We start from the raw sequence: 17994 nt of genomic DNA, 5'->3' as shown, positions 1-17994 counted from the left end.
ACGTTCACACATGCCTAGATGGCGACCAGTACGGCGCCCTAACAGAACGTTCCTAACGGGAAACGAAGGACCGCTAGCCCATCACGAATTATAAATTTTAGGGAATTTACCAATAAAGTGAATTTATATGAAAACGATTTGCAAGGTGCCCCGAAACACAAATTCATTGTAAACGAACCTTGGACACGGCGATTATACCCCAGCAGTTACTGAAGAAGCACCGGGGCAAGGAAAAGCTTCGTTACAATACCTTGCGTCGAATTTTTCTTTCCATTTGACCCCTGCTGCTTCAATATTACATATTTCTTCGCTACGTCGCCCTATCATTTGCAGTTTTCATCTTCCGATTGTACGGAGGCTAATATTTTGTTTCCACTCAGATCTCGTAGCGGAAAATCATAATTAAATCAATTGGTGCAAATTTCCTAGTTGCATATACCTTCGTATTTAACGACCACTGTAACATGCGACATGTACGTCCCAATTTTTCGCATCCTCAGTGGACGTTCGTAAATAAGCCAACACCGCTTGATTCACACGTTCTGCCAGACCATTTGATCGCGGTGTACGCACTGTCACTTTGATGTTTTTAATATTATTCTCTTGGCAAAAACCACTAAATGCTGCGGATGTGAAACGCAGTCTCGCGATCCGACACTATTCGCTGTGGTAAACCAAAGTAGAGTGTTAATTGGTTCAGTGCATCTACTACAGGCTTGTTTTCGTAGATCGTGTTGGGCAGACCACCGTATGTCTCGTCAATGCATCGATAATCACCAGCACGTATTCATACTCACGTCGACTTTTGATAAATGGACCTAGATGTTCCATATGTAATGTTTGGAATGGTAGCTGCGGTATGTCCATCCCAAATAACTCGCACTCTTTGCGCATCGGTTCGCGGCTATAACAGCACTCGATACCACGATTTTACAAAGCCCTTCACAAAATTTCGAAGCCTCGGGAACAAAAAGTTTTTCAGAATTCTCTTGATGGTCCCATCTACCCCGGGATGTCCAACATCGTCATGACAAAGTTTGGGTATACGCCATCGTATACCCTTCGGGACAACCAACAGTTTATGCCCATGGTCGTCTTTCCAATACAATCGATGGTTCTTCAGACAATATTTTGACGTTATGCCGCTTCGTTGGCCAGTATTATTCTGCAAAATGCTTATAATTTCATTTAGCTTACATCTTGTCTCTGCATAGTGCTAAGCCAGTCATCAGTCGACAAGGTCAATATTTTCGCACTGACATCCTCGACTTCACATGTCACCGCAACCGGCGAACGACTCATTCGCATCTACATGACCCATTGACAACCCTGCACGATGTATTATATTACAAGTCATACTCCAAAAGTCTCAGTAGCCAGCGAGCTACTCCTTGGCTTCATTGGTGTTGATATTTTTGCTGTAGTGATTGCTTGGCAGTCTGTTACAATATCAAAAGATTATCCCCAGGAGAAACATTCTAAACCTATCGCAACGCTTCTACGACCGCCAGGATCTCCAACTCGTATGCATGGTAATTCATTTCTTGGGGACTACACACTCGACTATAATAAGCGATACCAGGCTTCAGGTCATTTTTCCCTCTCTCTGAAGCAATATAGCTGAGATGCCAGCACTCGATGCATCAATATGCAGTTCATGTTCTTTCGTGATATCATAAATCGTTAGGAATGGGGCTCTGGTAATCGCTCTAATTAACCGACGGAACGCTTCATCATGTTCTGTACTCCAATCAAAAATGGCACTCTTTCTAGTTAGGTTGGTGAGGGGCTTAGCGATGTGAGCATACCCGGGAACAAACTTACGGAAAAACCCAGTCAACCCCAAAAACCTACGAACTTCCAATGGATTTCGCGGTGTCGGGTATGACTCTATTGCTGAAGTTTTCAAATTACCTGGCCTTATACCATTTGCATCGACCTGATGCCCAAAGAAAGTAACCTCATTCTTCAGAAATGAACACGTCGATAACCTCAATGTCAAACCTTCTCTCTGTATAATCTTGAGAAACTCTTCCAAATAAAACGAATTTTCTTCTGCACTATCAGTAGCATAAACAACTTCATCCACGTAACTGACAACTACTTTCTTTAACGGCTCAACCAATTGTGACATCATTCTCTGGAAAGCACACGGAGCATTTCGTAAACCGAATGGCATCCTGTTAAACTCAAATTGTCCACTGGGTGTTACGAATGCTGTAAACTGTTTTGAATGTTCCTTTACTTCAATTTGGTAGTAGCCAGACATAAGGTCTAAAGTGGTATACAATCAACCATGGATGTTTCTCAGTTATTGCATTCAGCCCGCGATAGTTTACGAAGAGTCTATCTTCTCCATTCTGTTTACGTACCAAAACGACAGGTGATGCATACAGAGAATGTGATCTTCTAATAATGCCTAATTCTAACAGCTCTTCAATAATGTCCTCAACTACACGCTGTTTTGGGATAGGAATGCTGTACGGCTTTTTAGCTATTGGTCTCTGACTCGTTAACTTTATGTCCATTTTGAATGTTTTCGATTTACCTAACTCAGGTAATTTTTCTCCAAAGCAATGCGAATACGCATTCATTAAATCAAACAAACTTTCGTTGACATTAGAACTTAACGAGCTTCCAACGTCTACAACATTCCTATTAATTGCCATAACTTGAAAAGTGCCATTTTCAATAACTACCTTTCCCTATGCAAGCACATCGATCCCAATAAGTGCATCATGCGTCATCACGGAGTCGTTAATAATTAGCAACTCAACTATACGTACGACTTCATCAAATTTAATATGCACTACTATTTTCCCGTGGCAAAGAATTTCACCACCAGCGAACCCAATTAACTTTTTACTACACGGAATGACACATGCACCACACCTTTTAGCAATCGATTGCTTCACAAGGGATTTGCTACTACCCGAATCAATCAGCGCTTTACATTTTACCTCAGATATGTTGGAATTAATTTTATAGAAATTATTTACCTATCTCGCACACAATGCACATTTCTTCATTTCTTACTGTTCTTTAAATTCTCTTATACATACTATGTACAAATGTATGAATATATGTATATGTACATACATATAGCTTGCAGTTATCTACCAACTCAACTCTTAATAATAAAACGTTAACTTCTTCTTCCTTGTAAAGCTGAAACGAAAAGACGTGTTTTATTATTTCCACAATTACAACCTCGTTTTTCTACAGGTTATGGGCCTTTTGCACTTGGATAAATAAAATATATGAATTTCGTATTAATCAATATTTCAGTTTTTTTTTGATTGCGAAAACTAAGGAAGATGGCGGCAAATAACTTTTTAAACACCATTGAAAAGTTAAGAGGAAGGGACAACTACGCAACATGGAAATTTGTTGTACGTGCATATCTGGAATCTGAACAACTTTGGGGTTATGTTACGGGTGAACATGACGAAAAAGATGAATCGAAAAAACTACGGCAGGACTCTATAACGCGTTCTAGGCTGATTCTGCTCATAGATACAGTGAATATATCCCATGTACAAGATGCTAAGACTGCCAAAGATGTCTGGGACAATTTGGAAAAAGCTTTTGATGATTCGGGGCTAGCCAGACGTGTTGGTTTGTTGCGGACGCTGATCAGCACGAGGCTTGGATAGTGTAACAACATGGAGCAGTATGTAGACAAAATAGTTACCACTGCTCACAAATTAAGAAACGCTAAATTCGATATAAGTGATGAGTGGATTGGCACTTTATTATTGGCGGGCTTGTCAGAAGAATACAAGCCAATGATAATGGCAATTGAAAGTTCTGGTACAGCAATTTCATCGGATTTTATCAAAACGAAATTGCTTCAGGACACTTATACATCCAGTGAAGGTGAAATGGCAATGTACTCTAGATCGGCTAAATCGAATCAAAAATCAAAGCAGTTTGTCAAATGTTTCGAGTGTCAAAAAGAAGGTCACTATGCTCGCGACTGTGCCGTAAGGCAAAAACAAAGAAAATTTGGACAAAATCGTGAGTTTAGTTACACTTGTCTAGCGACTGGAGTTGTAAAATCGTATGACTGGTACATAGACTCAGGAGCTTCAGCTCATATGACCCATGACAGAAATCTAATTAAAAACCAAAAAGTATCACAGCAAGAAAGTGTAACTGTTGCAAACAGTAATAATATTGATGTTTAGTGCTCTGGAACAGTTAAACTGAACCTGGATATTGATGGAGTTGCAGCAGTAGCTAACGTAAATGACGTATTATGTGTCCCAAACCTTTGTGCAAATTTATTATCTGTCACTCAATTGGTGAAAAATGGCAAAACAGTTGTCTTTAATGATAGTTCGTGCACAATACGGGACAAAACGGGTGAAATTGTAGGCAAGGCTGACTTACAAAATAACGTATACAAACTTAATGTGATGAGCGACAAAGTTTTTTATGCCTCACGGGAAGCGAAACAAGATTTATGGCATCGCAGATTTGGGCACATTTGTGACCAGTATTTGAACAAGTTAAAGGTAAATATGGTTAAGGGTTTGGATCTTAAAAAAGTAATACCGAATCAATGCACTATTTGTGTCAAAGGTAAGCAATCACGTTTGCAATTCAAACCAAGTGAATCTAAGACATCGCGTGTACTCGAGCTAATTCATGCTGACGTCTGTGGGCCAATGCCAACTGACTCTTTTGGAGGTGCGAAATATTTCGTACTGTTTTTAGATGACTTTAGCAGAAAGATATTCCCCTTTCCTATTAAAAATAAATCAGACGTACTCCAAAAATTCAAGGATTTCAAAGTGATGGTAGAGAATGAAACCAATGCAAAAATATAGACTTTTCGGACGGACAACGGAGGAGAATTTTGCGGGAAAAGCTTCGAAAATTTTCTACGAATATGCGGGATTCGCCATGAACTAAGTGCCCCATACACACCACAACAAAATGGAACAGTGGAACGGATGAACAGATCGGTGGTAGAAAAAGTAAGATGTTTATTGCTTGATGGCAACTTGGACATTAGGTTTTGGGCTGAAGCTGTATGCGCTGCAGCTTATGTTATTAATCGTTCTCCTTGTGCAAGCTGTATAGAAAAGACTCCTGAGGAAATATGGACAGGGAGAAAACCAGACGTCAGTAATATTCGAGTTTTCGGATGCAAGGCATTAATGTACATCGAAAAGCAAAAACGTGGAAAACTCCAACCTAAATCGAAAGAATGCATAATGGTGGGCTATGCTAAAAACAGCAAGGCTTATAGACTGTTTGACCCAGAATCAAAGAGAATTTTCATCAGTCGTAACGTAGTGTTCATGGAGTCAGATGTAATTGATTGCACTTTAAATAATTCTAGTCATTTGTATTTCTATGTTCATGACAATACTAATGAAGTGAAGGATACCAACCCCGAAGCAATCAATGTAAGCAAAGATGAATCGTTTTCCGGAGCTGAGTCGGAGAGGGCTGACGATTTTACAAGCGCAGACGAATCGAACTTTAGTAATAACGATGGGGAGGAGCATGATGAGACTGTTCTGTCAAGCTATGATCAAAATGATGAAACTTACGTTCCACCCGAAAACATACTAGATGAGACTGCCGATGTCGAAGGTCCGATACTGAGGTCAGCTAGTCGTCGCAATCATTTGGCGATGACCGCACAGGTAGGTGATCCCAATTCAGTGAAGGAAGTCTTGTCAAGTCCGAACTCTTCTCATTGGATAAAAGCCATGCAAACGGAAATGCAATCATTGAAAGAAAACCAAACATGGACGCTAACTGATTTACCACCAGGACGAAAGGCAATCTCAAGTCGGTGGGTTTTTAAAACTAAGTACGGTTCTGACGGTGGTATCAGTCGTTTTAAGGCCAGATTAGTAATCAGGGGATGTGCTCAACGTAAAGGTGTAGATTATGATGAAACGTTCTCTCCAGTTGTTCGCTACACATCAATTCGAGTGTTGTTTGCGCTAGCTGCTAAATATTACTTACATATCCATCATATGGATGCAGTTACTGCGTTTTTACACGGAGAATTAGAGGAGGAGATATATATGGTTCAACCTGAAATGTTTTCTGATGGTTCAGAAAAGGTATGTCTCTTGCACAAATCGCTTTACGGCCTCAAGCAAGCAAGTCGTGTGTGGAACCATCAGCTTGACCGTGCTCTCAAAGAATTTGGTTTTTCGTCGTGTTTGACAGACACATGTGTTTATAAGAAAAATGATAAAAATAGCTTTTTGATAGTTGCCATTTACGTAGACGATCTGATTATTTTATCGAACAACTCTGTTTGTAGAGATGAATTAAAAAACTTTTTGCACGAAAGGTTTCGTATGAAAGATTTAGGAGCCGCAAAACAGTTGCTGGGCATGAATGTTACGAGAGATTGGAATAAGGGTATAATATCACTCGATCAATCGCTTTACATTCAAGACATTTTGGCGAAGTTTAATATGTTAGAATGTAATCCGGTCAGTACTCCAGCCGATGTTAATCAGCGTTTAACTAAGGAAATGTGTCCTTCTGATGAGTTGGCCCTTGGGAAAATCAAAGGGATACCGTATCAAGAGGCTGTTGGAAGCCTTCTATTTGCGGCACAAATAACACGCCCTAACATACAGTTCGCGGTTGGAGCGGTCAGTAGATACAACAACAATTTCGGTTATGGTCATTGGGTTGCTGTGAAAAGAATTATGCGGTATCTACAAGGTACAATGCACTATAAATTGACGTCCAACAAACATCTCGATTCTGATATGAAAGGTTTCTGTGACGCGGACTGGGCTGGCGATGAAAACGACAGGCGATCTACGACTGGATATATGTTTACTATTCAAGGAGGTCCTGTATCGTAGAATTCAAAGAAGCAGCCTACTGTTGCCATTTCAACGACTGAATCAGAGTACATGGCAATGGGTTCTGCAACACAAGAAGCAATTTGGCTTCGCAACCTCTTACGTGAAATATTGGCAAATGCACCAGACACGATTTCCATATACTGTGACAATAGGGGTGCTATTTGTCTGGCGGACAATAACTTATATCATTCGCGAACAAAACATATAGATATAAGACATCACTTCCTACGTGAACATGTAAAGTCTAAGAATGTTAAATTTAATTATGTTGATTCTAAACTCAATGTCGCAGATTTTCTTACAAAGCCAATGCAGGCGGACAAACAACTATTTTGCTCTAAAGAATTAAATTTGAATTGAAAATTAGTTAATATATTTTTAAATAGTTCATTGAAGTCACTGAAATGAATTGTCTGGTAATTGTATGCTGAAACTTCATTGCAATGAAAATGTATTGAAACTCGTAATGATTTAATAAGTTAACAAAAATTAAATATTTTCTAAGTGAAGGTGTTGGAATTAATTTTATAGAAATTATTTACCTATCTCGCACACAGTGCACATTTCTTCATTTCTTACTGTTCTTTAAATTCTCTTATACATACTATGTACAAATGTATGAATATATGTATATGTACATACATATAGCTTGCAGTTATCTACCTACTCAACTCTTAATAATAAAACGTTAACTTCTTCTTCCTTGTAAAGCTGAAACGAAAAGACGTGTTTTATTATTTCCACAATTACAACCTCGTTTTTCTACAAGATACGCCGATAATTAAAATCTCTTTACATAACTCTACGCATTTACTTCGATTTTCAATTTTATTTACTTCTGATTCACATTCAAAACATTGCGCCTCTTCTTCTTGTTCTTCACTTGCTACTTGATGTACCCTATCGACTTGTTTTGCTTCAACTTTTCTTCTTGGCTTCACACAATTTCTAGAAATATGGCCTCGCTCCCTGCAATTGTAACAAATTGGCCCATATTCACTTTTGTTTACATTATTTTTATCAACATTGCCTACAATACTCGATGCCTACTGCGTTTCACTTCTTTCGCCAAACCTATATCGGCTATCAACACTCGTAACTAAGTTTGTAATTGATTGCAACAAATCGGCACACTTATAAAATTTCATTGCGTTCAATGTTTTACGCATATTATCATCCGATAATCCATTTATAATATATTTAATTATGGCACTATCATCAATATTATCACGACGACCCATTGCCACCATATTATAATAATATTCTACTATTTTCTCATCCCTTTTCATTTTCGTGCTCATCATTCGCATATGAGCGTCAGCTGAATTTTGTACATACGGAAAATCTGTCAGAAATGCTTCAACAAATTCGTTCCATTCCCGGAATACTGGTTGAGTATCTGCCCATCGATTTGCAACCCCACTCCATCTGCTAAGAACTGCCAAAATAACAAATGAATCGTCCCAATGATATAATGCTTTCAATTTCTCAACTCTCTCAATGAATTGTATTGACGAGTATGTATTGTCAATAAGATTGAATGCTGGTAGAATCGCTGCTATTTCACTTGGCTTATGTACATACATATTGGGTGCTATGTACCTCTCTCTATTTATTGGAGTTGAAATGATCGGCTGGGTTGTGTCATATATGTATTGCTGTCTCGATGTTGAGTATGACGAACATGGCTGTTGCGAAGTTAAAATCGTTGTATGTGGCAGCTGCAAATTTGAATTCAACTGTTGAGGCTTTGCATATGACAAGAACGACTGCGACATTGTATTCGGCTGTGACAATGTGTGCTGCTGCTGCGACGTCGACATGTACACATACTGTGGTGGTATTGTGTAATTTTCTTCTACTGGTGGTGGAAACGATGTAGGCCATGCTTTTGACCCTGGCATTGCTACCGCTGCTATTTGCTGTGTATGCGAAATCGGTGCCTGCGTGACTGCAACCGGCGCTGACGAAAACGAAGCACCACGCTCGTCGTCGTAATAACTTGAAGCTTGTTCTGGAATGTTCGGTACTCCTGGACGAAGAGTCTGCAGCTGTGCATTTAGCGTCTCAACGGCGCCACACAGCGCGCTAATTTGCACCTCAAGCTGCTTCATGACCCTATCGTCGTCCCTGACCAATTCCTCACCCTGCTTCCTGTTTTCCCTACTTGCCTGTAATGCGCTTCCCTCTGCTGGCAAATATTTCTCCACCATTGGCTCCAGGATTTCTCCATCCACCTCCTGGAGTCTGCTAACTAACTCGACCTTTGTGCCACTTGTTTTTATCTGCAATTTTTGTAAAATCTCTTTTAACGAGGATACTGATAAACTATTTAGGTCCATGACCACTTCTGAAAACTGTCACCCAGACAGAATTCACGACAACCGATTTAAAGAATTTAAAATGACACTCGCTTTATTCAATTCAAGGACTGACTCTTTCTTTACATTTCAAGAATAAAAAATGAACATTTTAATATATGATAAATTGAGTACACAAGGGAGAATGAACTTTAAATAAAATGAGAATATACAGAGTTGCCAGTAGATATAAAAGGTGTGATGACAGGTGACTCTAGAATGTGTTTGCACTATATGGGTATCAAATGAAAGGCGTTAATGATTGTTTAAAAGGGAGTGGGCCTTAGTTCTATAGGTGGACGCCTTTTCGACACATCGCCATAAAGGTGGACCAGGGGTGACTCTAGAATGTGTCCGTACGACAGCGGAATCAAATTAAAGGTGTTAATGAGTATTTTAAAAGGGAGTGTGCCTTAGTTCTATAGGTAGACGCCTTTTCGAGATATTTCCATAAAGGTGGACCAGGGAGACCCATAGCATCATCTGTCGGGTGCCGCTAATTTATTTATATATGAAATGACCATGAACCAAATTCCTGCCAAGATTCCAAGGGCTTTTGATTTCGCCCTGCAGAACTTTTTCATTTTCTTCTACTTAATATGGTAGGTGTCACACCCATTTTACAAAGTTTTTTCTAAAGTTATATTTTGCGCCAATAAACCAATCCAATTACCATGTTTCATCCCTTTTTCGTATTTGGTATAGAATTATGGCATTTTTTTAATTTTTCGTGATTTTCGATATCGAAAAAGTGGGCGTGGCCATTGTCAGGTTTCGGCCATTTTTTACACCAAGATAAAGTTAGTTCAGATAAGTACGTGAACTAAGTTTAGTAAAGATATACCGATTTTTGCTCAAAATATCGTGTTAACGGCCGAGCGGAAGGACAGACGGTAGACTGTGTACAAAAACTGGGCGTGGCTTCAACCGATTTCGCCCATTTTCACAGAAAACAGTTACTGCCATATAATCTATACCCCTACCAAATTTCACAAAGATTGGTAAATTTTTGTTCGACTTGTGGCATTAAAAGTATTCTAGACAAATTAAATGAAAAAGGGCGGATCCACACCCAATTTGTAATTTTCTTTTATTTTTGTATTTTATTGCACCATATCATTACTGGGGTTGAATCTTAACTTAATTTACTTATATACTGTAAAGATATTCAATTTTTTGTTAATATTTGACTTTAAAAAATTTTGTTTTTTAAAAGTGGGCGTGTTCTTCATCCGATTTTGCTCATTTTCATATAGCACATGTATAGATAGTAGTAATGTTCCTGGCAAATTTCATCATGATATCTTCAACGACAGCTTGCAAAACTTTTAAATTACCTTCTTTTAAAATTAGGCAGTGCCACGCCCATTGTCCAAAATTTTACTAATTTTCCATTCTGCGTCATAAGGTCAACCCACCTACCAAGCTTCATCGCTTTATCCGTCTTTGGTTTTTCGAAATTTTGGATATCGTTTTACATAGAGAACTTAGATGAGTGCCCAGGAACCTACATACCAAATTTCATCAAGATACCTCACAATTTACTGAAGTTACCGTGTTAACGGGCAGACGGACGGACTGACAGACGGACGAACGGACGGACGGACATGGCTCAATCAAATTTTATTTCAATACTGATGATTTTGATATATGGAAGTCTATATCTATCTCGATTCCTTTATACCTGTACAACCAACCGTTATCCAATCAAAGTTAATATACTCTGTGTGAAAAGCACGCTGAGTATAACAATACTTACATTAAGTACTAATAATACTAAAATCAATGAATTTTTTTTCGATACTGATGATTTTGATATATGGAAGTCTATATCTATCTCGATTCCTTTAAACCTGTACAACCAACCATTATCCAATCAAAGTTAATATACTCTGTGGGCAAAGCACGCTGAGTATAACAATACTTACATTAAGTAATAATAATACTAAAAGCTAGAAAATAATTAGGTAGGTCCTAGGTACTAGTCACCCCACTCCTCATCAATCTAGGGCGTTGATCACACAATTAAATACAAGCGTTGGGCGGTTGAAATTTCTAAAACTGTGAGGCGTAGCATAACCTGATAAGTTTCTGTTGGTCTTACTTATTAATATCAATAGAAATTTGATGCGTCCAGCGCTTTTATTTAATAGTCTGATCAACGCCCTAGATTGATGGAGAGGGATGACTAGTACCTAGGGCCTACCTAATTATTTTCTAGCTTTTAGTATTATTATTGCTTCATTTAAATATTGTTTTCAATAAAACCGTTTAATTTAAAAACATTTTTTAATTATTTTATTTTCAAGTTCTTAGTCTACTTAATTGCCTATTATTTCTCATTCTATTTAGTTCATTTAATGACTCATTATTACAACGACTCTTTCCCGACAATGTGTTACAATCTAAGTCCTCAATACATAATGCTTCCAAAGACTGCTTATCCCTCCTCCAACTCCAAAATATTTTGATGTAACTTCTACCAGACTGTGTGTAATATTTGTTCCAAATATGAGCCAAATCGGACATCATAGGTGGCTTTCTATTCGTGTATGTATTATGTGTTCCAAATATGGACCAAATCGCACCGCAAATACGATTTTTTTGTATATCTCGATCTTTGCGCCACCTAGCGGCGATGTTTTTCATAGGTCGCTTTCTATTTTTGTACGTATTATTTGTTCCAATTATGAGCCAAATCGGACAACAAATGCGATTTTTGTGAATATCTCGCTCCTTGCGCCACCTAGCGGCGATTTTTTTCATAGGTCGCTTTCTATTCTTGTATGTATTATGTGTTCCAAATATGAGCCGAATCGGGCCACAAATACGATTTTTGTAAATATCTCAATCCTTGCGCCACCTAGCGGCGATTTTTTTCATAGGTCGTTTTCTATTCTTGCATGTATTATGTTTCCAAATCGGACAAAAAATACGATTTTTGTAAATATCTCGATCCTTGCGTCACCTAGCGGCGATTTTTTCATAGGTCGCTTTCTATTCTAGTATGTATTATATGTTCTAAATATGAGCCTAATCGGACCACAACACACAGCGCGCTAATTTGCACCTCAAGCTGCTTCATGACCCTATCGTCGTCCCTGACCAATTCCTCACCCTGCTTCCTGTTTTCCTTACTTGCCTGTAATGCGCTTCCCTCTGCTGGCAAATATTTCTCCACCATTGTCTCCAGGATTTCTCCATCCACCTCCTGGAGTCTGCTAACTAACTCGACCTTTGTGCCACTTGTTTTTATCTGCAATTTTTGTAAAATCTCTTTTAACGAGGATACTGATAAACTATTTAGGTCCATGACCACTTCTGAAAACTGTCACCCAGACAGAATTCACGACAACCGATTTAAAGAATTTAAAATGACACTCGCTTTATTCAATTCAAGGACTGACTCTTTCTTTACATTTCAAGAATAAAAAATGAACATTTTAATATATGATAAATTGAGTACACAAGGGAGAATGAACTTTAAATAAAATGAGAATATACAGAGTTGCCAGTAGATATAAAAGGTGTGATGACAGGTGACTCTAGAATGTGTTTGCACTATATGGGTATCAAATGAAAGGCGTTAATGATTGTTTAAAAGGGAGTGGGCCTTAGTTCTATAGGTGGACGCCTTTTCGACACATCGCCATAAAGGTGGACCAGGGGTGACTCTAGAATGTGTCCGTACGACAGCGGAATCAAATTAAAGGTGTTAATGAGTATTTTAAAAGGGAGTGTGCCTTAGTTCTATAGGTAGACGCCTTTTCGAGATATCTCCATAAAGGTGGACCAGGGAGACCCATAGCATCATCTGTCGGGTGCCGCTAATTTATTTATATATGAAATACCATGAACCAAATTCCTGCCAAGATTCCAAGGGCTTTTGATTTCGCCCTGCAGAACTTTTTCATTTTCTTCTACTTAATATGGTAGGTGTCACACCCATTTTACAAAGTTTTTTCTAAAGTTATATTTTGCGCCAATAAACCAATCCAATTACCATGTTTCATCCCTTTTTCGTATTTGGTATAGAATTATGGCATTTTTTTAATTTTTCGTGATTTTCGATATCGAAAAAGTGGGCGTGGCCATTGTCAGGTTTCGGCCATTTTTTACACCAAGATAAAGTTAGTTCAGATAAGTACGTGAACTAAGTTTAGTAAAGATATACCGATTTTTGCTCAAAATATCGTGTTAACGGCCGAGCGGAAGGACAGACGGTAGACTGTGTACAAAAACTGGGCGTGGCTTCAACCGATTTCGCCCATTTTCACAGAAAACAGTTATTGCCATATAATCTATACCCCTACCAAATTTCACAAAGATTGGTAAATTTTTGTTCGACTTGTGGCATTAAAAGTATTCTAGACAAATTAAATGAAAAAGGGCGGATCCACACCCAATTTGTAATTTTCTTTTATTTTTGTATTCTATTGCACCATATCATTACTGGGGTTGAATCTTAACATAATTTACTTATATACTGTAAAGATATTCAATTTTTTGTTAATATTTGACTTTAAAAAATTTTGTTTTTTAAAAGTGGGCGTGTTCTTCATCCGATTTTGCTCATTTTCATATAGCACATGTATAGATAGTAGTAATGTTCCTGGCAAATTTCATCATGATATCTTCAACGACAGCTTGCAAAACTTTTAAATTACCTTCTTTTAAAATTAGGCAGTGCCACGCCCATTGTCCAAAATTTTACTAATTTTCCATTCTGCGTCATAAGGTCAACCCACCTACCAAGCTTCATCGCTTTATCCGTCTTTGGTTTTTCGAAATTTTGGATATCGTTTTACATAGAGAACTTAGATGAGTGCCCAGGAACCTACATACCAAATTTCATCAAGATACCTCACAATTTACTGAAGTTACCGTGTTAACGGGCAGACGGACGGACTGACAGACGGACGAACGGACGGACGGACATGGCTCAATCAAATTTTATTTCAATACTGATGATTTTGATATATGGAAGTCTATATCTATCTCGATTCCTTTATACCTGTACAACCAACCGTTATCCAATCAAAGTTAATATACTCTGTGTGAAAAGCACGCTGAGTATAACAATACTTACATTAAGTAATAATAATACTAAAATCAATGAATTTTTTTTCAATACTATCTCGATTCCTTTAAACCTGTACAACCAACCATTATCCAATCAAAGTTAATATACTCTGTGGGCAAAGCACGCTGAGTATAACAATACTTACATTAAGTTATAATAATACTAAAAGCTAGAAAATAATTAGGTAGGTCCTAGGTATTAGTCACCCCACTCCTCATCAATCTAGGGCGTTGATCACACAATTAAATACAAGCGTTGGGCGGTTGAAATTTCTAAAACTGTGAGGCGTAGCATAACCTGATAAGTTTCTGTTGGTCTTACTTATTAATATCAATAGAAATTTGATGCGTCCAGCGCTTTTATTTAATAGTCTGATCAACGCCCTAGATTGATGGAGAGGGATGACTAGTACCTAGGGCCTACCTAATTATTTTCTAGCTTTTAGTATTATTATTACTTCATTTAAATATTGTTTTCAATAAAACCGTTTAATTTAAAAACATTTTTTAATTATTTTATTTTCAAGTTCTTAGTCTACTTAATTGCCTATTATTTCTCATTCTATTTAGTTCATTTAATGACTCATTATTACAACGACTCTTTCCCGACAATGTGTTACAATCTAAGTCCTCAATACATAATGCTTCCAAAGACTGTTTATCCCTCCTCCAACTCCAAAATATTTTGATGTAACTTCTACCAGACTGTGTGTAATATTTGTTCCAAATATGAGCCAAATCGGACATCATAGGTGGCTTTCTATTCGTGTATGTATTATGTGTTCCAAATATGGACCAAATCGCACCGCAAATACGATTTTTTTGTATATCTCGATCTTTGCGCCACCTAGCGGCGATGTTTTTCATAGGTCGCTTTCTATTTTTGTACGTATTATTTGTTCCAAGTATGAGCCAAATCGGACAACAAATGCGATTTTTGTGAATATCTCGCTCCTTGCGCCACCTAGCGGCGATTTTTTTCATAGGTCGCTTTCTATTCTTGTATGTATTATGTGTTCCAAATATGAGCCGAATCGGGCCACAAATACGATTTTTGTAAATATCTCAATCCTTGCGCCACCCAGCGGCGATTTTTTTCATAGGTCGTTTTCTATTCTTGCATGTATTATGTTTCCAAATCGGACAAAAAATACGATTTTTGTAAATATCTCGATCCTTGCGTCACCTAGCGGCGATTTTTTCATAGGTCGCTTTCTATTCTAGTATGTATTATATGTTCTAAATATGAGCCTAATCGGACCACAAATACGATGTTTGTAAATATCTTCATCCTTGCGCCACCTAGCGGGGATTTTTTTCTCATTATTGCAATTTCATCGGGTTCTGAACTATATTCCAAGTTTCAAGCTTGTAGCTTATCGGGAAGTTACTTAAATTTCAATTACAAAAAAGTGCTTCCTGTCCAACCATCCTGTCAAGTCAACCTAAATAAAATCGTTTAAAAATACAAGTTGGTACAATTTCGACCACAGGCGATACTAGTTTTTATTATGATAACTCCATTTAAGGTAGTCACGCCGCTTTGAAGCTGAATTTAGTTGCTAATAGCCCACCCGCCGCTTCTCGAGTTCAGTCTTTTGAGGTATACAGAATATTCTTTGCAAAGGTATTATATTCAACACTCAGCCTAAACCCATTTCTTTTGGCATCACAACAACTAACAAACATTTGTTTATCACTGTTTTCGGTTCAACTTTCAGACATATGATCTCCCATACATTTACTACACCTTACTGGATGTATGTTTTAAGCCCATATATTCGTAGCATATTGTATAATCCCAACTTATCAATCCGGTATGAGTACACACCATAAGTGGAGAAGTATCGAACTAACTACCAGCACTAGGAAAAATAAGAGAAGTATCGAAATTACTGCCAGCACTTAGAAGAATTTTGAGCTACTAAAAAGAACTTGTAATGATTTGCATATTGAGTTTGTAAAATAAAGGGTTAACCAATAAAGTTAAACAGTCAACCTAACAAATATTAAGAACCTCGAATTTTCATGCAACAAGGTTGCACATATTTATGGTGGCCCATGAGGGGAGTTTCTTAATACAAACGTTTTTCATACCGTATTCAACACACGCCTCGTGTTAACAGCAACAAATTCTGCAAGTCCAAAGTTCATTATCAGTGGAATTACAACATTTGACCGCAGTAAAACCTCGATGGTCACTGCATTATAGTCTTGTTTAACACTTACTTATCACGAAGCACCACAACTATAACATTGAGATCAGCATCCAGCACACATCCTTAGCAATTTATCTATTTCGTGAAAACTGGCAATTGGACGAGATCGCATGTTGAAGGTAAGGTAAGGGTAACTGTGGGCATTTGAGTGTTATTAAGCATTAGTCAGAATATCAAACAATTAACTTGCGAAAAACTATTAATATGAGTGAGTCAGGGAACCTGCAGCTTTGATCAAACGGTTGGGCGTAAGAACGCTGTATACTATTACCAGCGTTTGAAACGAGTTGAAGAGTTGAACTGGGAGTTTTATGCAACTCATAATGACATCGTTCGTTCTGATATTAACACCGACGTTCATTATTTAAAAGACGATATAACATCACAGTTTGAAGAAGCTCACTTAGACGAAGTTTGCGCAATTGCACAACAACGCGATGAGCTGCATCCGCCTAAACCGGAGCTGGTGGAACCAAGCCGCAGCAACAATGAATCAGTGATTCACGCACATTGCAAATCAGCTATTCAATTCCTCCGGTTACCTGTTCCAAAATTTTTTGGAAAGATTACGGAGTGGCCTAGTTTGCACGATTCGTTCAACCGATTAATCCATGCTAACTCTGAGATAAATGACATTCAAAAATTCCATTACTTAAAACATGCACTTCCAGTTGACCGCGATACCGATATACATCAGATGCTGCTTACAGAGGTTAATTACAAAATAGCATGGGATTTTCTACACAGAGGGTATAACAATCCGCGTATTCTTTTCTCTCATCACATGACTACGCTTTATAATTTACCCGTATTAGCACGAGAAACTTCTGATACGCTAAAGGCAATGCTTAATGTTTCCAATGCTTGTATTATTGAATTCAACCGTCTGAAACTTCCAATTACACAGTGCGATCATTGGATCGCCCATTATTTAACTACAAAGTTACCCAGCGAAACTCATCGGGCATGTGCACGGCATTTGGGGTGCAAGACTGACATACCAACATTTTCGGCTTTCTAAGAGTTTTTGACAACTCGTTTGTTCACCAACGATGCTATCGAAAACCGCAACTTGGCATTTGATAATTCCTCTTCACGCAATATCGCTAGAGATACCAAGAATTCAACAAATTCCAATTCTCATTACCCGAAGTCTGCGATACCGGCTCAAAGGGTCAACAGCTTACATGCATCGACTAAAGTTGACCTAAGCAGAGAACAGGCGTGTCCTATGTAGTCAGGCACATATAATACGACGTTGTCCCACATTTCTTTCAAAGAATTGCTACGAACGAAAAGACATAGTGGATAAGGCCAAGCTTTGCCAAAATTGTTTAAGTACATCTCACACACTTTCAAGTTGTATAAGCAGTGAAAATTGTCACCAATTTGGCCAACGGCATCATACGTTGCTACATTTTCCGTTAGCATCAAAGTCGTTCAACACACACACACCAAAACGACTAAGATCAA

The 17994-nt window shown here is 38.1% G+C and overlaps 1 protein-coding gene across 1 annotated transcript in view; it reads left to right on the top strand.

Moving 5' to 3' along the window:
* Positions 1 to 16138, top strand: part of LOC137235471 (epidermal growth factor receptor kinase substrate 8-like) — a 741986-nt gene extending 725848 nt beyond the window's left edge. Inside the window, exon 5 of the transcript XR_010947910.1 lies at positions 16024 to 16138. The gene's annotated coding sequence lies outside the window, so the exon portion shown is untranslated. The remainder of the gene's footprint in view (positions 1 to 16023) is intronic.
* The last annotated feature ends 1856 nt before the right edge of the window (positions 16139 to 17994 follow it).

This window comes from Eurosta solidaginis, chromosome X (assembly GCF_040869045.1).
Source record: "Eurosta solidaginis isolate ZX-2024a chromosome X, ASM4086904v1, whole genome shotgun sequence".
In the NCBI taxonomy this organism is placed as follows: Eukaryota; Metazoa; Arthropoda; class Insecta; order Diptera; family Tephritidae; genus Eurosta; species Eurosta solidaginis.
The sequence above is the reverse complement of the archived record's forward strand: the minus strand, read 5'-3'. Positions and strand labels throughout refer to the sequence as shown.